Source organism: Elephas maximus, chromosome 4, assembly GCF_024166365.1.
Source record: "Elephas maximus indicus isolate mEleMax1 chromosome 4, mEleMax1 primary haplotype, whole genome shotgun sequence".
Lineage (NCBI taxonomy): Eukaryota > Metazoa > Chordata > Mammalia > Proboscidea > Elephantidae > Elephas > Elephas maximus.
In genome coordinates this window covers 8,258,546-8,276,176 of record NC_064822.1, presented here as the reverse complement: position 1 = coordinate 8,276,176, position 17,631 = coordinate 8,258,546, and the positions used below count along the sequence as shown (strand labels likewise).

General features: G+C 38.3%; 1 protein-coding gene and 1 non-coding gene across 21 annotated transcripts in view; one reads left to right on the top strand and one right to left on the bottom strand.

Annotated features, from left to right (window-relative positions):
* Positions 1 to 17,631, top strand: part of PARD3 (par-3 family cell polarity regulator) — an 870,612-nt gene that overhangs the window by 453,296 nt on the left and 399,685 nt on the right. The gene's annotated exons all lie outside the window — the stretch shown is intronic.
* Positions 14,146 to 14,252, bottom strand: LOC126076638 (U6 spliceosomal RNA). Its single transcript, XR_007517563.1, has one exon. It is a non-coding gene; the product is annotated as a U6 spliceosomal RNA (small nuclear RNA).

Genomic DNA, 17,631 nt, shown 5'->3' with positions numbered 1-17,631 from the left:
ACAAGTGATTTTCACTATGTATTTACAACTTTGTTTTTAGAATGAGCATTTTTTTTTTAGGGAACATACGGAAATATAACCAGTGGTTATATCTGGGTGATGGCTTACAAGTGATTTTCACTATGTATTTACAACTTTGTTTTTAGAATGAGCAATCTTTTAGAAAGGTTGTGTTTTTTTAATGCTTACAATACTTTTACATTACATATATACCACTACATTATAATTTCTCTGAAAAATTCCTTATCAAGAATTAAAGACCTAGGGGCGGAGCCAAGATAGCGGAATAGACAGACACTTTCGAGGAGCCCTCTTTACAACAAAGACCCGAAAAAACAAGTGAAACGACTGTATTTGTGACAAGCTGGGAGCCCTGAGCATCAAAGGCAAGCTTAGACAACGATCTGAGGAGCAGCGGGAGGAAGAGGCTGTTCAGAAGCGGAGAGGAGTTACAGGACCTGAATCGCAGGGAACCCTCAGGCACCATTCCCAGAGCCTCAGCAGCGGGCTGCTACTAGCGTTCAGCCGCAGTTTTCTCAGGGAGAAGCAGCCAGCCACACAGCCTATGCACACCTCTGGAACCTGACAACCGTGCTCTCAGCAAAAGCTAAGTACTTCGTATATTTTACCGCACCCCCTCCTCCACTCCCAAGCCGGCTTCAGTGGCTGAATCCTTGGGTCTGAGATAGGCCCTGGTGAGCACCTAGAGCCATCCCCCTGGCCTTGGGGAAGGAAAAAAATTGCAACTGGGAGGAAAACATAATTTGCAATTACATTAACCGGAAGAGCTCAGGGCAGAAGCGGCTCCTGTCCAGGCATAAACCGGCCATGGACCTTAAGCACCTTTCCCTTCTGCATGGACCTGTGTGGGCCTATTTCAGGAGAATAGGCCCTTGCTGGCAAACTCCAACCATTTCAGTTATGCGGTGGAGAGGTGGGTGTTTAATGTTTGACATTGCTTTGCCTATTAAACAAGTCCCTCACCTACCTATAAGAGGGACCTAAGGACTGGTAGCTCCACTCAGGTCACCCAGCCACCCACAACAGGGGTCCAAATATAACTGGTATCTCCCTATGCCTACAACCAAAAACTTTGTGTGCCCATGGTCCCTCTGCAGAACCCACCCACCAGCATGCTCTAGGAAACAGAGACACGTTTTCCTCAGAGACATCTGGGGGTCAGTTCTCAGCCCCCTGCCTTGTTCAGAACGTAACCCACTGCTACAATCAGATACCAGTATATGCGCCAACGACCCCTGCCCCTCTAAAGCTGTAGGACAGAGCCACTGGGTATCAGCTACTTGGAAACCTGAGCTGAATTCATACAAGAAAATTGAATGGACTCCTAGACTGATATACCTAATAACAGCTCTAGCCAGCTGGGGACAGGACATCAAAGCTCCAAAGGCGAAAATAATCAAGCTAGCTCACTCAAGCAACCCACAGGGGTATACCAAAACGGAACAAAACAAGTAGCTACGACACAGTAAGCAAGCATAAACTAATACAATAACTTATAGATGGCTCGGAGACAACAGTCAATATCAAGTCACATAAAGAAACAGACCATGATCACCTCAACAGGCTCTCAAAACAAAGAATCCAGGGATCCTCTAGATGAAAGTGCATTCCTGGAATTACCAGATGCAGAATACAAAAGTTTAATATACAGAAACCTTCAAGACATCAGGACGGAAATGAGGCAATATGCAGAACAAGCCAAGGAACACACAGATAAAGCAACTGAAGAAATTAGAACGATTATTCAGGAACATAATGAAAAGTTTAATAAGCTGGAAAAATCCATAGACAGATAGCAATCAGAAATTCAGAAGATTAACAATAAAATTACAGAAGTAAACAATGCAAGAGAAAGTCAGAGGAGCAGAATTGAGCAAGTAGAAGCTAGAACTTCTGAACTCGAAGATGAATTACTTGGCACTAATATATTTGAAGAAAAATCAGATCAAAGAATTTAAAAAATGAAGAAACCTTAAGAATCATGTGGGACTCTATCAAGACAGTGACTGGAGTACCAGGACAGGGAGGGATAACAGAAAAAACAGAGAAAATTGTTGAAGATGTGTTGGCAGAAAACTTCCCTGATATTGTGAAAGATAAGAAGATATCTATCCAAGATGCTCATCAAACTCCACATAAGATAAATCTGAAAAGAAAGTCACCAAGACATATTATAATCAAGCTTGCCAAAACCAAAGATAAAGAGAGAATTAAAAGAGCAGCAAGAGATTAAAAAAAAAAAAAAAGTCACCTACAAAGGAGAGCCAATAAGAATAAGCTCGGACTACTCAGCAGAAACCATGCAGAAAGAAGGCAATGGCATGACATATTTAAAAAATTGAAGGAAAAAAATTGCTTGCCAAGAATCATATATCCATCAAAACTGTCTCTTAAATATGGAGGTGAAATTAAGACATTTCCAGATAAACACAAGTTGAGAGAATTCGTAAAAACCAAACCAAAACTACAAGAAATACTAAAGGAAGTTATTTGGTTAGAAAATCAATAATATCAGGTATCGACCCAAGACTAGAACACTGCGCAGAGCAACCAGCACTCAACCCAGACAAGGAAATCCAAAAAAGCAAGATTTTAAAAAAGAAAAAAACCAACACAGCGATGTTATTATATAAAAGAAGACAACATTAAAATAACAAAGAGGGACTAAGACATATAATCATACACCGTCCATATGGAGAGGAAGATAAGGCAGTACAAAGAAATGAAAACTATGTTTAAATTTAGAAAAATAGGGGTAAATAATAAGGTAACCACAAAGGAGACAAATTATCCTACTCATCAAAATAAAATACAAGGGAAAAACACAGACTCAACAGAAACAAAATCGACAACAACAAATATGAGGAAAGGACAATATATAAAGAAAATCTACTCAGCACATAAAATCAAGAGAGAAAAAGAAACTGTCAACACACAAAAAAAGACATCAAAATAATAGCATTAAATTCATACCTATCCATAGTTACCCTGAATGTAAATGGACTCAATGCACCAATAAAGAGACAGAGAGTGGCAGAATGGTTTAAAAAACAAGATCCATCTATATGCTGCCTACAAGAGACACACCTTAGACTTAGAGACAGAAACTAAAACTTAAAGGATAGAAAAATATATAACAAGCAAACAGCAATCAAAAAAGAGCAGGAGTGGCAATATTCACTTCTGACAAAATAGACATTCAAGATAAATCCATGAGAAAGAATAAGGAAGGACACTATATAATGATTAAAGGGACAATACACCAAGAAGATATAACCATATTAAATATTTATACACCCAATGACAGGGCTGTAAGACACATAAAACAAACTCTATCAGCATTGAAAAGTGAGATAGGCAGCTCCACAATAATAGTAGGACACTTCAACACACCTCTTTCGAGGAAGGAGAGGATATCAGAAAGAAGCTCAATAAAGACACGGAAGATCTAAATGCCACAATCAACCAACTTGACCTCGTAGACATATACAGAACACTTCACCCAACAGCAACCAACTATACTTTCTTTTCTAGTGCACATGGAACATTCTCTAAAATAGACCACATATTAGGTCATAAAGCAAGCCTTAGCAGAATCCAAAACACTGAAATATTACAAAGCATCTTCTCTTACCATAAGGCCATAAAAGTGGAAATCCATAACAGGAAAAGCAGGGAAAAGAAATCAAACACTTGGAAAATGAACAATACCCTGCTCAAAAAAGACTGGATTATAGAAGACGTTAAGAATGGAATAAAGAAATTCACAAAATTCAATGAGAATGAAAACAGTTCCTATCAGAACCTTTGGGACACAGCAAAAGTGGTGCAAAGAAGCCAATTTCTATCAATAAATGCATACATCCAAATAGAAGAAAGGGCCAAAATCAAAGAATTATCCCTACAACTTGAGCAAATAGAGAGCAACGAAACAAATCCACAGGCACCAGAAGAAAACAAATAATAAAAATTAGAGCTGAACAAAATGGAATAGAAAACAGAAAAACAATTAAAAGATTTAATAACAAATTTATCAACAAAATTGATAAACCACTGGCCAAACTGACAAAACAAAAACAGGAGAGGAAGCAAATAACACAAAAAAGAAATGAGATGGGCCATATTACAATAGACCCAACTGAAATTAAAAGAATATCAGATTACTATGAAAAATTATACTCAAATAACTTTGAAAACCTAGAAGAAATGGATGAATTCCTAGAAACACACTACCTACCTAAACTAACACAAACAGAGGTAGAACAACTAAATAGACCCATAACAAAAGAAGAGACTGAAAAGGTAATCAAAAAACTCCCAACAAAAAAAAGCCCTGGCCCGGACAGTTTCACTGCAGAGTTCTACCAAACTTTCAGAGAATAGTTAACACCACTACTACTAAAGGTACTTCAGAGCATAGAAAAGGACAGAATACTACCAAACTCATTCTATGAAGCCAGCATATCCCTGATACCAAAACCAGGTAAAGACACCACAAGAAAAGAAAATTATAGACCTATATCCCTCATGAATGTAGATGCAACAATCCTCAACAAAATTCTAGACAGTAGAATTCAACAACATATCCAGAAAATAATTCACCACAACCAAGTGGGATTCATATCAGGTATGCAGGGATGGTTCAACATTAGAAAAACAATTAATGTAATCCACCACATAAAAAAAACAAAAGACAAGAATCACATGATTTTATCAATTGATGTAGAAAAGCCATTTGATAAAGTTCAACACTCATTCATGATAAAAACTCTCAGCAAAATAGGAATAGAAGGAAAATTTCTCAACATAATATAGGCCATTTATACAACGCCAACATCACCCTAAATGGAGAAAGCCTGAAAACATTCCCATTGAGATCGGGAACCAGACAAGGATGCCCTTTATCAGCACTCTCATTCAACATGGAGCTGGAGGTCCTAGCCAGAGCAGTTAGGCTAGATAAAGAAATAAAGAGCATCAGGATTGGCAAGGAAGAAGTAAAAGTATCTCTATTTGCAGATGACATGATCATATACACAGAAAACACTAAGGAATCCTCCAGAAAACTACTGAAACTAATACAAGAGTACAGCAGAGTATCCGTATACAAGATAAACATAGAAAAATGAGTTGGATTCCTCTACACCAACAAAAAGAACATCGAAGAGAAAATCACTAAACCAATGCCATTTACAGTAGCCCCCAAGAAGATAAAATACATAGGAATAAATTTTACCAGAGACAGAAAAGACTTACACAAAGAAAACTACAGTACACTTCTGCAAGAAACCAAAAGAGGCTTACATAAGTGGGAGAACATACCTTGCTTGTGGATAGGAAGACTTAACATTATAAGAATGTCTATTCTACCAAAAGTGATCTATACGTTTAATGCAATTCCGATCCAAATCCCAATGACATTCTTTAATGAGATGGAGAAACAAATCACCAACTTCATAGGGAAGGGAAAGAGGTCCCGGATAAATAAGGCATTACTGAAAAAGAAGAACAAAGTGGGAGGCCTTACTCTACCTGATTTTAGCACCTATTGTACCACCACAGTAGTCAAAACAGCCTGGTACTGGTACAACAACAGATACATAGACCAATGGAAAAGAATTGAGAATCCAGACATAAATCCATCCACATATGAGCAGTTGATATTTGACAAAGGCCCAGAACAGTTAAGTGGGGAAAAGACAGTCTTTTTATCAAATGGTGCTGGCATAACTGGATATCCATCTGCAAAAAAATGAAACAAGACCCATACCTCACTCCATGCACAAAAACTAACTCAAGATGGATCAAAGACTTAAATATAAAATCTAAAACAATAAAGATCATGGAAGAAAATATAGGGACAACATTAAGAGCCCTAATACATGGCATAAACAGTATAGAAAACATTATAAAGAATGTAGAAGAAAAACTAGATAACTGGGAGCTCCTAAAAATCAAACACCTATACTCATCCAAAGACTTCACCAAAAGAGTAAAAAGACTACCTACAGACTGGGAAAAAGTTTTTAGCTATGACATTTCTGATCAGCGCCTGATCTCTAAAATCTACATGATACTGCAAAAACTCAACTGCAAAAGGACAAATAACCCAATTAAAAAATGGGGAAAGCTATGAATAGACACTTCACTAGAGAAGACATTCAGGTAGCTAACAGATACATGAGGAAATGCTCACGATCATTAGCCATTAGAGAAATGCAGATCAAAACTACCATGAGATCTCATCTCACACCAACAAGGCTGGTATTAACCCAAAAAACACAAAATAAGAAATGTTGGAGAGGCTGTGGAGAAATTGGAACACTTATACACTGCTGGCGGGAATGTAAAATGGTACAACCACTTTGGAAACCGATTTGGTACTTCCTTAAAAAGCTAGAAATAGAACTACCATAGGACCCAGCAATCCCACTCCTTGGAATATATCCTAGAGAAATAAGAGCCTTTACACGAACAGATATATGCACACCCAGGTTTACTGCAGCACTGTTTACAATAGCAAAAAGATGGAAGCAACCAAGGTGCCCATTAATGGATGAATGCATCAATAAATTATGGTATATTCACACAATGGAATACTATGCACCCGTAAAGAACACGGGGGAGTCTGTGAAACATTTCATAACATGGAGGAACCTGGAAGGCATTATGCTGAGTGAAATGAGTCAGTTGCAAAAGGACAAATATTGTATAAGGCCACTATTATAAGAACTTCAGAAAAAGTTTAAACTGAGAAGAAAACATTCTTTTGTGCTTACGAGAGTGGGGAGGGAGGGAGGGTAGGAGAGGGGCATTCACTAATTAGATAGTAGATAAGAACTACTTTAGGTGAAGGGAAATGTCGACAGCACACAATACAGGGGAGGTCAGCACAATTGGACTAAACCAAAAGCAAAGAAGTTTCCTGAATAAACTGAATGCTTTGAAGGCCAGCGTAGCAGGGGCAGGGGTCTGGGGACCATGGTTTCAGGGGATATCTAAGTCAGTTGGCATAATAAAATCTATTAAGACAACCTTTTGCATCCCACTTTGAAGAGTGGCGCCTGTGTTCTTAAGCACTAGCAAGGAGCCATCTAAGATGCATCAATTGGTCTCAACCCACCTGGATCAAAGGAGAATGAAGAACACCAAGGACACAAGGCGATTACGAGCCCAAGAGACAGAACGGGCCGCATGAACCAGAGACTACATCAGCCTGAGACCAGAAGAACTAGATGGTGCCTGGCTACAACCCATGACTGCCCCGACAGGGAGCACAACAGAGAACCCCTGAGGGAGCAGGAGAGCAGTGGGATGCAGACCCCAAATTCTCAGAAGACCGAACTTAGTGGTCTGACTGAGACTGGAAGGACCCTGGTGGTCATGGCCCCCAGACCCTTTGTTAGCCCAGGACAGAAACCATTCCTGAAGCCAACTCTTCAGACATGGATTGGACTGGACAATGTGTTGGAGAGGGATGCTGGTGAGGAGTGAGCTTCTTGGATCAGGTGGACACTTGAGACTATGTTGGCATCTCCTGCCTGGAGGAGAGATGAGAGGGTGGAGGGGGTTAGAAGCTGTCGAAATGGACACAAAAAGAGAGAGTGGAGGGAGAGAGCAGGCTGTCTCATTAGGGGGAGAGTAATTGGGAGTGTGTAGCAAGGTGTATATTGGTTTTTGTGTGAGAGATTGACTTGATTTGTAAACTTTCACTTAAAGCACAATAAAAATTATTAAAAAAAATACTGTCATTCCAATCTTAATTAATCAATTATTAATTTTAAAAACATTTTTAAAGCATTGAAGAATTGATGTTTTTGAAGGAAAATTGTTTTATATAATCCTTTAATACACCACTGAGTACAGTAAGTATTGTTCGTGTAATTATATGTTACTTTCCTTACCCAAGAAAATAGATTATTTTAAAATGTCACCTCAGTGAGGTTTAGGATATTATTGTTAGGAAGGCAAGATTGGTCAGATGACAAAATCTATATACCTCAAACATCCGTAACACAAAGTTGTTTTTTTTTTTTTCCTCAGGAAAGCTTAAAAGAAAGAGAGAGGAGAAAAAAAAAAGGAATAAAAATTATGTTAGTTAATTAATGACTGTTCAGTCATTCCTGGTGTTGGGGTGGTGATGAGTCCTGAGTCATTCATGCAGAACGAGCAGCCCCCATGTTACTGGAGTGATGGCAGATGCTTGGGTGGTAATCTGTTTGGGATAAACATGAATAGGAGCAAGGCAGATGCTGCCAAGAGGGATGCCAGGGTAGGTTATTAAATTCAGTGCTATTTAGTAAGGACTAATATGTAAGTTTTATGTTGTGTTATCCTAGATGCAGGAAAAATGGTAGAACGTCAAGGAGAGTCCTGTATTCTGTGGGGCCTTGGACTTCATGTTTTCCTTAAATAAGATTCCTCCACGTACTGAAATTCTAATAATCTATGGGAAGCCAACGTACATTTTGGTAATTTTTAGATTCAACTCTGCATGTAACAGGTGCAAAGATAGGTACTTTTTTGTCCTCTGTAGCTACATAGCTTTCATAAGTCAGTACCATCTGTTCTTTTAAAGACTTATGTCTTGCCTTGGGTTGTGCGGTGTCATGTTGTGTATGCTTTAAGACAGGAAACATTTCATTTCTCTGAGAAATGGAAATTACATGGACTGTGTTAAATCTGCCTTTGCCATTCCATTTGATCCTGTTAGCTGGAGATGAGAATGCTAGGAATCTACTTGAGGTGAGGAAGCTCACTTATATAATAATCAACACCACAGCACTGCGTAATTCCTCATGTGCTGCCAAATAATATGATGTGGAGCTCTGGCTTCTTTTGAGTGTAGTGTATATTACAATGGAACTGGACTGTATTTCAAAGTATAATAACTATTAATTTCTCTTTACTACTCAAGGAGACCTTTTCATTTTTAAAAACCATTTGTCTTTGGGTGGATTACCACACATGGCCTCCCCATGTGTGTCAGAGTAGAAAGGTACTCCATAGGGTTTTATATGGCAGATTTTGGGGGAAGTAGATCATGAGTCCTTTCTTCCAAAGCACCTTTGGGTGGACTCAAACCTCTAGTCTTTCTGTTAGCAGCCAAGTGTTTTAACCAATTGCACCACCCGGGGACTCCTTTGTTTTTTTATTTTTTAAATAATGAATTGTGTAAAGACCTGGAGTTAGCAATTGGAAAGGAAAGAATATGCTCAGCATTTCTCAAGCTGAAAGAACTGGAGAAAAATTCAAGCCTAGAGTTGCAATATTGAAGGATTCTATGGGCAAAATATTGAATGATGCAGGAAGCATCAGAAGAAGATGGGAGGAATACACAGAGTCACTGTTCCAAAGAAATTGGTCAATGTTCAACCATTTCAGGAGGAAGCATATGATCAAGAACCGGTGGTACTAAAGGAAGAAGTCCAGACTACAGTGAAGGCATTGGTGAAAAACAAGACTCTAGGAACTGACAGAATACCAACTGAGAAATTTTAACCACCAGATGAACTCTAGAAATTTGTGTGTCAGGGTTGTACCCTTTCACCATGCTTATTCAATCTGTATGCTGAGCAAGTAATCTGAGAAGCTGACCTATATGAAAGAGAACATGGCATCAGGATTGGAGAAAGACTCATTAACTACCTGTGATATGCAGGTGACACAACCTTGCTTGATGAAAGCGAAGAGGACTTGAAGCACTTACTGATGAAGATCAAAGACCACAGCCTTCAATATGGATTACACCTCAACATAAAGAAAATAAAAATCCTCACAACTAGGCCAATAAGCAACATCATGATAAATGGAGAAAAGATTGAAGTTGTCAAAGATTTCATTTTACTTGGATCTGTAGTCAACAGCCATGGAAGCAGCAGTCAAGAAATCAAATGACGTATTGCATAGGGCAAATCGCTGCAAAAGACCTCTTTAAAGTGTTGAAAAGCAAAGATGTCACTTTGAGGACTAAGGTACACCTAACCCAAGCCGTGGTGTTTTCAGTCATCTCATACGCGTGTGACACCTGGACAGTGAATATGGACAGCAGAAGAAAAACAATGCCTTTGAATTACGGTGTTGGTGAAGAATATTGAATATACCATGGACTGCTAGAATGGCGCAATTTTGTCTCACATACTCTGGACTTGTTATCAGGAGGGACCAGTCCCTGGAGAAGGACATCATGATTGGTAGAGTGACGGCAAAAAAACAGGAACACCCTCAATTAAATGGATTGACATAGTGGCTGCAACACTGGGCTGAAGCATAGCAAGGGTTGTGAGAATGGTGCAGGACTGGGCAGTGTTTTGTTCTGTTGTATATAGGGTTGCCGTGACTTGGAACCAACTGGATGGCACCTAACGATAACAACACTGTTTGTCCTTAAAGGTTAATTGAATTAGTTTTCCCCCCTCCCCACCAATAAATATTTTTGCTCTCGTGGAATATAGTGATCACGAAGCAAAATTTTATTGTGCGTTTCCTAATTTTGGCTTTTGGGAAGGTTGTAATAGATTTATTTCCAGTTGTGACATCCCTTCCCCCAGGTGTTTCAATTGTTTTTTACATATGATGGGAAATTACTTTTCCCTGGTGATTTGGCCAATTAATCAAATAGACACAACATTAACACACAAGCCTTCTGGAGTCCTATTTGTGATACTTAGGAGACCTGGAAAGAGATCCCCCTGGAATTATTTTTTACCAAATGTATACCAAAGTACAAAGTGATATAATTCATGCTGTCAACATCAAATAAATATTTTCTTTTAGATACTACAGCTCATTAATAGCGTGTGTCTCATTAAATTGGAAAATCATAGAGATAATTTAAAAAGTGTGAAAAAGACCATCTAGTTTAGCATTTTTGTAGTAATAGAATTGAACCAATTAAAATATTTTATACTATGACGCAAAACCATTGATGAAAAATATTGTAGATTTGTTTGTTTAAAAGGATACCATAAGAATTTCGATTTCTTTTTGTGCTTCCTAAAGGTAAAAATTAAAGGTAGGTATGCAGTAAATTTAAGTGGGAAAGTATAATTTCAAATTTCATAAAAATATTTTAAGGTGATAAATTTATTTCTTAAAATGTTAGGCTTTTCTTTCAAGTAATAACTTCAAGATATCTTGTTTCTTGGAATGGAGAATTTGAGTGTGGGTTTGTAGGTGATTGGCTTTTAGATGAAGCTTTATTATGTTCCTGTGAAGTAGACAGTGTGGTTTTGTTCTCCTTGTATAGTAGACAAACCAATTACAAAATTCATACTCTTGATTTTACAAGTAAAATATACATGGTGAGTGACTGAGAAGTAGTCATGTTCTAATTACCCATATTGTGTATACTCTTTGCAGTGGCATTTTGGATTTTTTTTTTCTCCTTTTTAAAATCTGTGAATGTAGACTGAGGTGTTCAGTACTCAAATAGGGGGAAAAAAATTTATTGTTAGGTGCTGTTGAGTCGATTCTGACTCATAATGACCCCATGTGACATAGTAGAGCTGCCCCATAGGGTTTTTCCAGGCTTCTGGGCTATAATCTTTACAGGAGGAGATTGTCGGGTTTTTCTCCTGAAGAGCTACTAGGTGGGTTCGATCCACCAACCTTTAGGTTAGTAGCCAAATGTTTAATTGTTGTACCACCAGGGCTTCTTGGGTGGGAGGGAGGGAAAACCAGATTATCTTTGAAATTAAAATGATAATTGGTGTTTAGCTAAATCTAGTTTTCTTTTTTTTTCTTTATTGTGCTTTAAGTGAAAGCTTAAAATTCACATCAGCTTCTCTCGTACAAAAACTTATACACACATGGTTATGTGACCCTAGTTGCTCTCCCTTTAATGTGACAGCACACTCTTCCTCTACACCCTGTATTTCCTGTGTCCATTCTGCCAGCTCCTCTCCCTCTCTGCCTTCTCATCTTGCCTCCGCACAGGAGCTGCTCACTTAGTCTCATGTGTCTGCTTGAGCTAAGAAGCACGCTCCTCACCAGTATCATTTTATGTCATATAAAAAAAAATTATAGTCCAGTCTAGTCTTTGTCTGAAGAGTTGACTTCGGGAATGGTTTTAGTTTTGGGCTAACAGAGAGTCTGGGGGCCATGTCTTCTGAGGTCCCATGTCCTCTGGGTTCCCTCCAGTCTCAGTCAGACCATTAAGTTTGATATTTTTAAGAATTTGAGGTCTGCAGCCCACTTTTCTCTTCCATCAGGGACTTTCTGTTGTGTTCCCTATCAGGGCAGTCCTTGGTGGTAGCCAGGCACCATCTGTTCTTCTGGTCTCAGGCTGATGGAGTCTCTGGTTTATGTGTCCCTTTCTGTCTCTTGGGCTCATATTTTCCTTGTGTCTTTAGTGTTCTTCATTCTCCCTTGCTCCAGGTGGGTTGGGAACAATTGATGCATCTTAGATAGCCGCTTGCTAGCTTTTAAGTCCCCAGATGCCACTCACCAAAGTGGGATGCAGAACGTTTTCTTAATACACTTTGTTATGCCAGTTGACCTAGATGTCCCTTGAAACCAAGGCCTGCTATTCTGTCCCTTGAAATATTTGGTTGTATTCAGGAAACTTCTTAGCTTTTGGTGTAGTCCAGTTCTGCTGACTTCTCCTGTATTGTGTATTGTCCTTCCCTTCACCTAAAATAATTCTTTTTTACTATCTAGTTAGTGAATACCCCTGTCCCTCCCTCCCCACCCTTGTAACCCTCAAAGAATGTTTTCTTCTGTTTTTAAATCTTTTCTTGAGTTTTTATAATAGTGGTCTCATACAATATTTGTGCTTTTGTGACTGACTAATTTCACTGAGCATAATCTAGATTCATCTACGTTATGAGATGTTTCACAGATTCATCATTGTTCTTTATTGTTGTGTAGTATTCTGCTGTGTAAATATACCATAATTTGTTTATCCGTTCATCCATTGATGGGCACCTAGGTTGTTTCTGTCTTTTTGCTATTGTAAACAGTGCTGCAGTGAACATGGGTGTGCATATATCTATTTGTGTGAGGGCTCTTATTTCTGTACGATATATTCCAAGGAGTGGGATTGCTGGACCCTTTGGTAGCTGTATTTTTACCTTTCTAAGGAAGTGCCAAATCTATTTCCACAGTGGTTTTACCATTTTACGTTCCAGTGTATAAGTGTTCCAGTCCCTCCACAACCTCTCCAACATTTATTATTTTGTGTTTTTTGGATTAAAACCAATCTTGTTGGGGTGAGATGGTATCTCATTGTAGTTTGGATTTGCATTTCTCTAATAGCTAATGATGGTGAGCATTTCCTCATGTATCTGTTAGCCACCTTAATGTCTTCTTTGGTGAAGTGCCTGTTCATATCCTTTGCCCATTTTTTAATTGGGTTATTTGTCTTTTTGTGGTTGAGGTTTTGCAGTATCTTGTGGATTTTAGAGATCAGGCACTGATCAGATTCATCGTAGCCAAAATTTTTTTCCCAGTCTGTAGGTTATCATTTTAGTCTTTTGGTGAAGTCTTTGGATAAGCATAAGTGTTTGATTTTTAGGAGCTCCCAGTTATCTAGTTTCTCTTCTGGTGTTTGTGCATTGTTAATAGTGTTTTGTATACTGTTTATGCCATGTATTAGGGCTCCTAGTGTTGTCCCTATTTTTTCTTCCATGATTTTTATCGTTTTAGATTTTATGTTTAGGTCTTTGATTCATTTTGAGTTTGTTTTTGTGCATGGTGGGAGGTATGATTCTTGTTTCATTTTTTTGCAGGTGGATATCCGGTTAAAACAGTACCATTTGTTAAGAGACTGTCTTTTCCTCAATTAACAGACTTTGGGCCTTTGTCAAGTATCAGCTGCTCATAGGTGGATAAATTTACGTCTGGCTTCTCAGTTCTGTTCCATTGGTCTACGTATCTGTTGCTGTACCAGTACCAGGCTGTTTTGACTACTGTGGTGGTATAATAGGTTCTAAAATCAGGTAGGGTGAGGCCTCCCATTTTGTTCTTCTTTTTCAGTAGTGCTTTACTTATCCAGGGCTACTGCCCTTTCCATATGAAGTTGGTGATTTGTTTCTCCACCTCATTAACAAATGCCATTGGAATTTGGATCAGGATTGCGTTGTATCTGTAGATCACTTGGGTAGAATAGACATTTTCACAATGAAAAATATGGAATGCTTCACAAATTTGCATGTCATCCTTGCAAGGGGGCCATGCTAGTCTTCTCTGTATCATTCCAATTTTAGTACATGTGATGCCGAAGCAAGCACTAAATCTAGTTTTCTTGACCACACAAGTTTATGTTAGAGTTAATGATTTCAGAATGTATCATTTGTTGCCACGGTGAGGGCTTCTTCAGTTGAGGGCTAGCCTTCACATTATTTGTATTATGGAAGAGGGTAAGATTATTAGTTTAATGGGAGTAAAGGATAAATGACTCACTTTTATCCATACCTGTCTACTAGACATTTCTACTCATTCTGAAACTCATCCTTCTCACCCAGGCTTCTAAAATATTCGTATTCTTTTCTTTGCCTTCTTTGACCCTTTCATTGTCTAAAAATTTTGCTTAAATCAGTATAATGTGGTAGGCAGAGTGTTAATAAAATGTGTTCTTCTGTATAAGAACTGAAGCTTTGGTTAATTTTTAGGCTCCCTTACACAGTGCAGACACCATGCTTGTACGGTGAAAGCGCCTTGTTTGTAAATTGCATCTGGACCCAGAAAATAAGTATCTGACAAGCAGATATGCCTATGGAATTGTTTCAGGAGGTAATTACTGACTTCTTTGAGTCATAAGGCTTTTAAACCAGGGTAGCTCTTGTAACCACCTGGGAGAGTCTCTTTCCTTATGCCTGAGCTGTCATCTGGGGGAGCTAAGGGAATAGCTCCTGGACCACTGTGATTATGGCTATGAACACTACTCCCACTAACGAGGAAACATGGTCCTGCTCTGCTGACAAGCTGGGTTTCCTGTCCTATGGCCTTCAAAGTGAATCTGATGCCTGTGGGGGTCTCCTGAGTCTGAAGGTTTAGCTGGGCCTACGAAGACCCTCTACCCTCTGATGTGCATTTCAGATATATACTTGGATAAAAGTAAATAACATGAAAGGTCTGCAATAGAAACTCGAGGCCATTTGCTCCACTCCTCCCCGCCCTTGAGTGTCTCTCTCAGAGGCATCCACTTTCAGCTTGTGCCATTGTTTGTTTTTGTGTTTACTCACATGTTACTAAGTAATATATTTATGTTGCTGTTTCCTGATTACCAGTTACTGATATCTTTTGACTCTCATTATGGAAAATGAATGTTTTTCTTTTTAGGCTATTTCCTCTCTCCCTGTCCCCATCCTGTCTCAGTATTGTTTCATTAGAATCATTAGCCTGTATTTACATTATTATGGCTATGTAAGAATTGCTCAGTGGATAACCCATTAGGCAATATTCTTAAATGTCCTCTTTTACGTATTTTCTTTTGTTTTTCCTGGAGTTAATTTCTTTTTTTCCTTTGTTGTCTCTGTATATAGCTGTAATTTTCACCTATATTTTCTATCCAGTCTACCAAAATGCCTGTTATTTCTGAAATGTTAAAAAATATCACACCGTTTATTAATTTCATTTTTTTTCATGGGGACTGACTTCCCTTATCTCTTCATCCTCCTGCTCTGAATTGGTTCTTGCTTTCCTAGACTGTCCCATCACCTCCATTCTGGAACTTTCTTAGGCGCTGTCCAGTATTTGATTGAATTTCCTGGATCCAATGCCTTCCTCTTAGTTTACTTCCTTAGTTTGCTGGAGCACATCCAAAAATAGCTTTGTAAGAAAGGGTCCATAGGAAATAAAGTCCTTACATATCTGAAAATTCATTTACTTTTTCAACTTTCACACTTAATTTTTTGTTTGCGCAAATAGTTCTACACTGAAAAATATTTTTAGTCAACATTGAAGGTAATGGTTTTATCTAGCAGAGGTAAATGTTAACGATCATCCCAGTTCCAATCTGTTACTCATCACACACATCCTACTATGTGCCAGTGCTTTTGGAACACAGTTTTCCATGGTTCTCTTACATTTCCGTTCATCTTGAGAACAGAGGCTCTGACTACCTTTGTTCTGGACTATCTTTTCAAGGATAGTTCTGGAAAATAGACATAGTTTCACTCTTCAGAGCAATGAGTAGGCATGTTTACTGTCCTGTATAAAAGATTTGGGTCCTCAAGGCTCAGGGGTCCCTTGTGTGTGCTGGTGTCCCCTGCTTCTCTTCACATCACCTTGTGATAATTTTTACCTGAGGACCCAGGACAAAAAGGATGATACTCTAGCTACTGCTATTGCTGTAAGTATAAACAGTCCTTTGTCTCTGACCCAGGAGTCTTGTGTCTTCTGTAAGCATTCGCGAAACTGTGGCAGACTAACTTGTGAGCTTTCCAGTAGGGTAAAACCTCAGACCTTTCAGGGTTCTTGACATCTACTTTTTCTTGAAAATTTCTTCAACCAGAAACCCAGTGTTTTCCCCTTGCTCTATCTTTCACTTAATTGTATATAGCATTCAGATTATTTTTTTCTTTATTTGTTTTCTTATTCCAGAGACATTTTACACTGAAAGTACTTTGTATATACCAAAACATAATAAATTTTAGGTGTTATGAAAATTTCTAAAATATAGATAATATGTTTTATATCTAATTGATAGGCAGTATGTTTTATGTTTTGTATTTGTGTTGCTAGGCACAGAGTGTGGATGGATTATATCTTCTTAAAATGCTTTGTGTGTCATTACCCTAAAACACTTATTGGGTTGTATTTTGTATACTGTGTATTTATTATTTCTCTCTTCAGTAAAATTGACTAATATTTATTAGACAGTGTGTGTCACAATCACTATGTGACATGGTTTGTCTTTCTTATTCCTATAATTGTCTTAAGAGGTGGATGTTTTTATTGTCATCATTTTACAGCAGAAGGGGTAGAAATATAGAAAGGATATATAACTTGCCTAAGGCTGTAAAGTTAACAAATGGTTGAGTAGGCATTCAAATCTAGGTCGTTTTAACTCTCAAGCCCAAGTTCTTGACCACTGTGCTCTACTATAAAATAGAGAGAAGGGAAAAGAAAAAGAAAGTATTATCAACTCACATGGAAATTCATTAACACTTTTTAAGGGCTATAATCCTTAAATATTGATATGAAATAAATAATTCATCTTAGTTTACAATGGTTATAATAGAATTCAGTGTATAACTCTTGTTAATATTCAGTCACAGCTTAAAAAAAAAAAAACACCAGACAACAGAATAAAGCAATATCGGAGCTGATATTTACACATCCAAAAGTTGGGAAATTGTAGGTTGTGGTTCCCACAGCAACTGCCGCTCAGCCTCAGGGCAGCGAATGTTGCAATCCAAACTGAACACCACATGCAGCTCCGTGAAATAATATTCTGCGTGCTCGTGGGAGCCTGATAATGGCCACTGTGGGAGCAATGAACGTGTAAATTATCCGTTCTTGTTTTATCACTGTAGTTTGGAGCATTTCATTTATGTGGCTCTTTCATAGTGCAACAAAAGGTGTTTCAACTGGTTATACATCTTGGTGGCATTTCAGTGGTGCTTAAATTATTAATGCATCCTGAAACAAAATGTCTTTTACTTG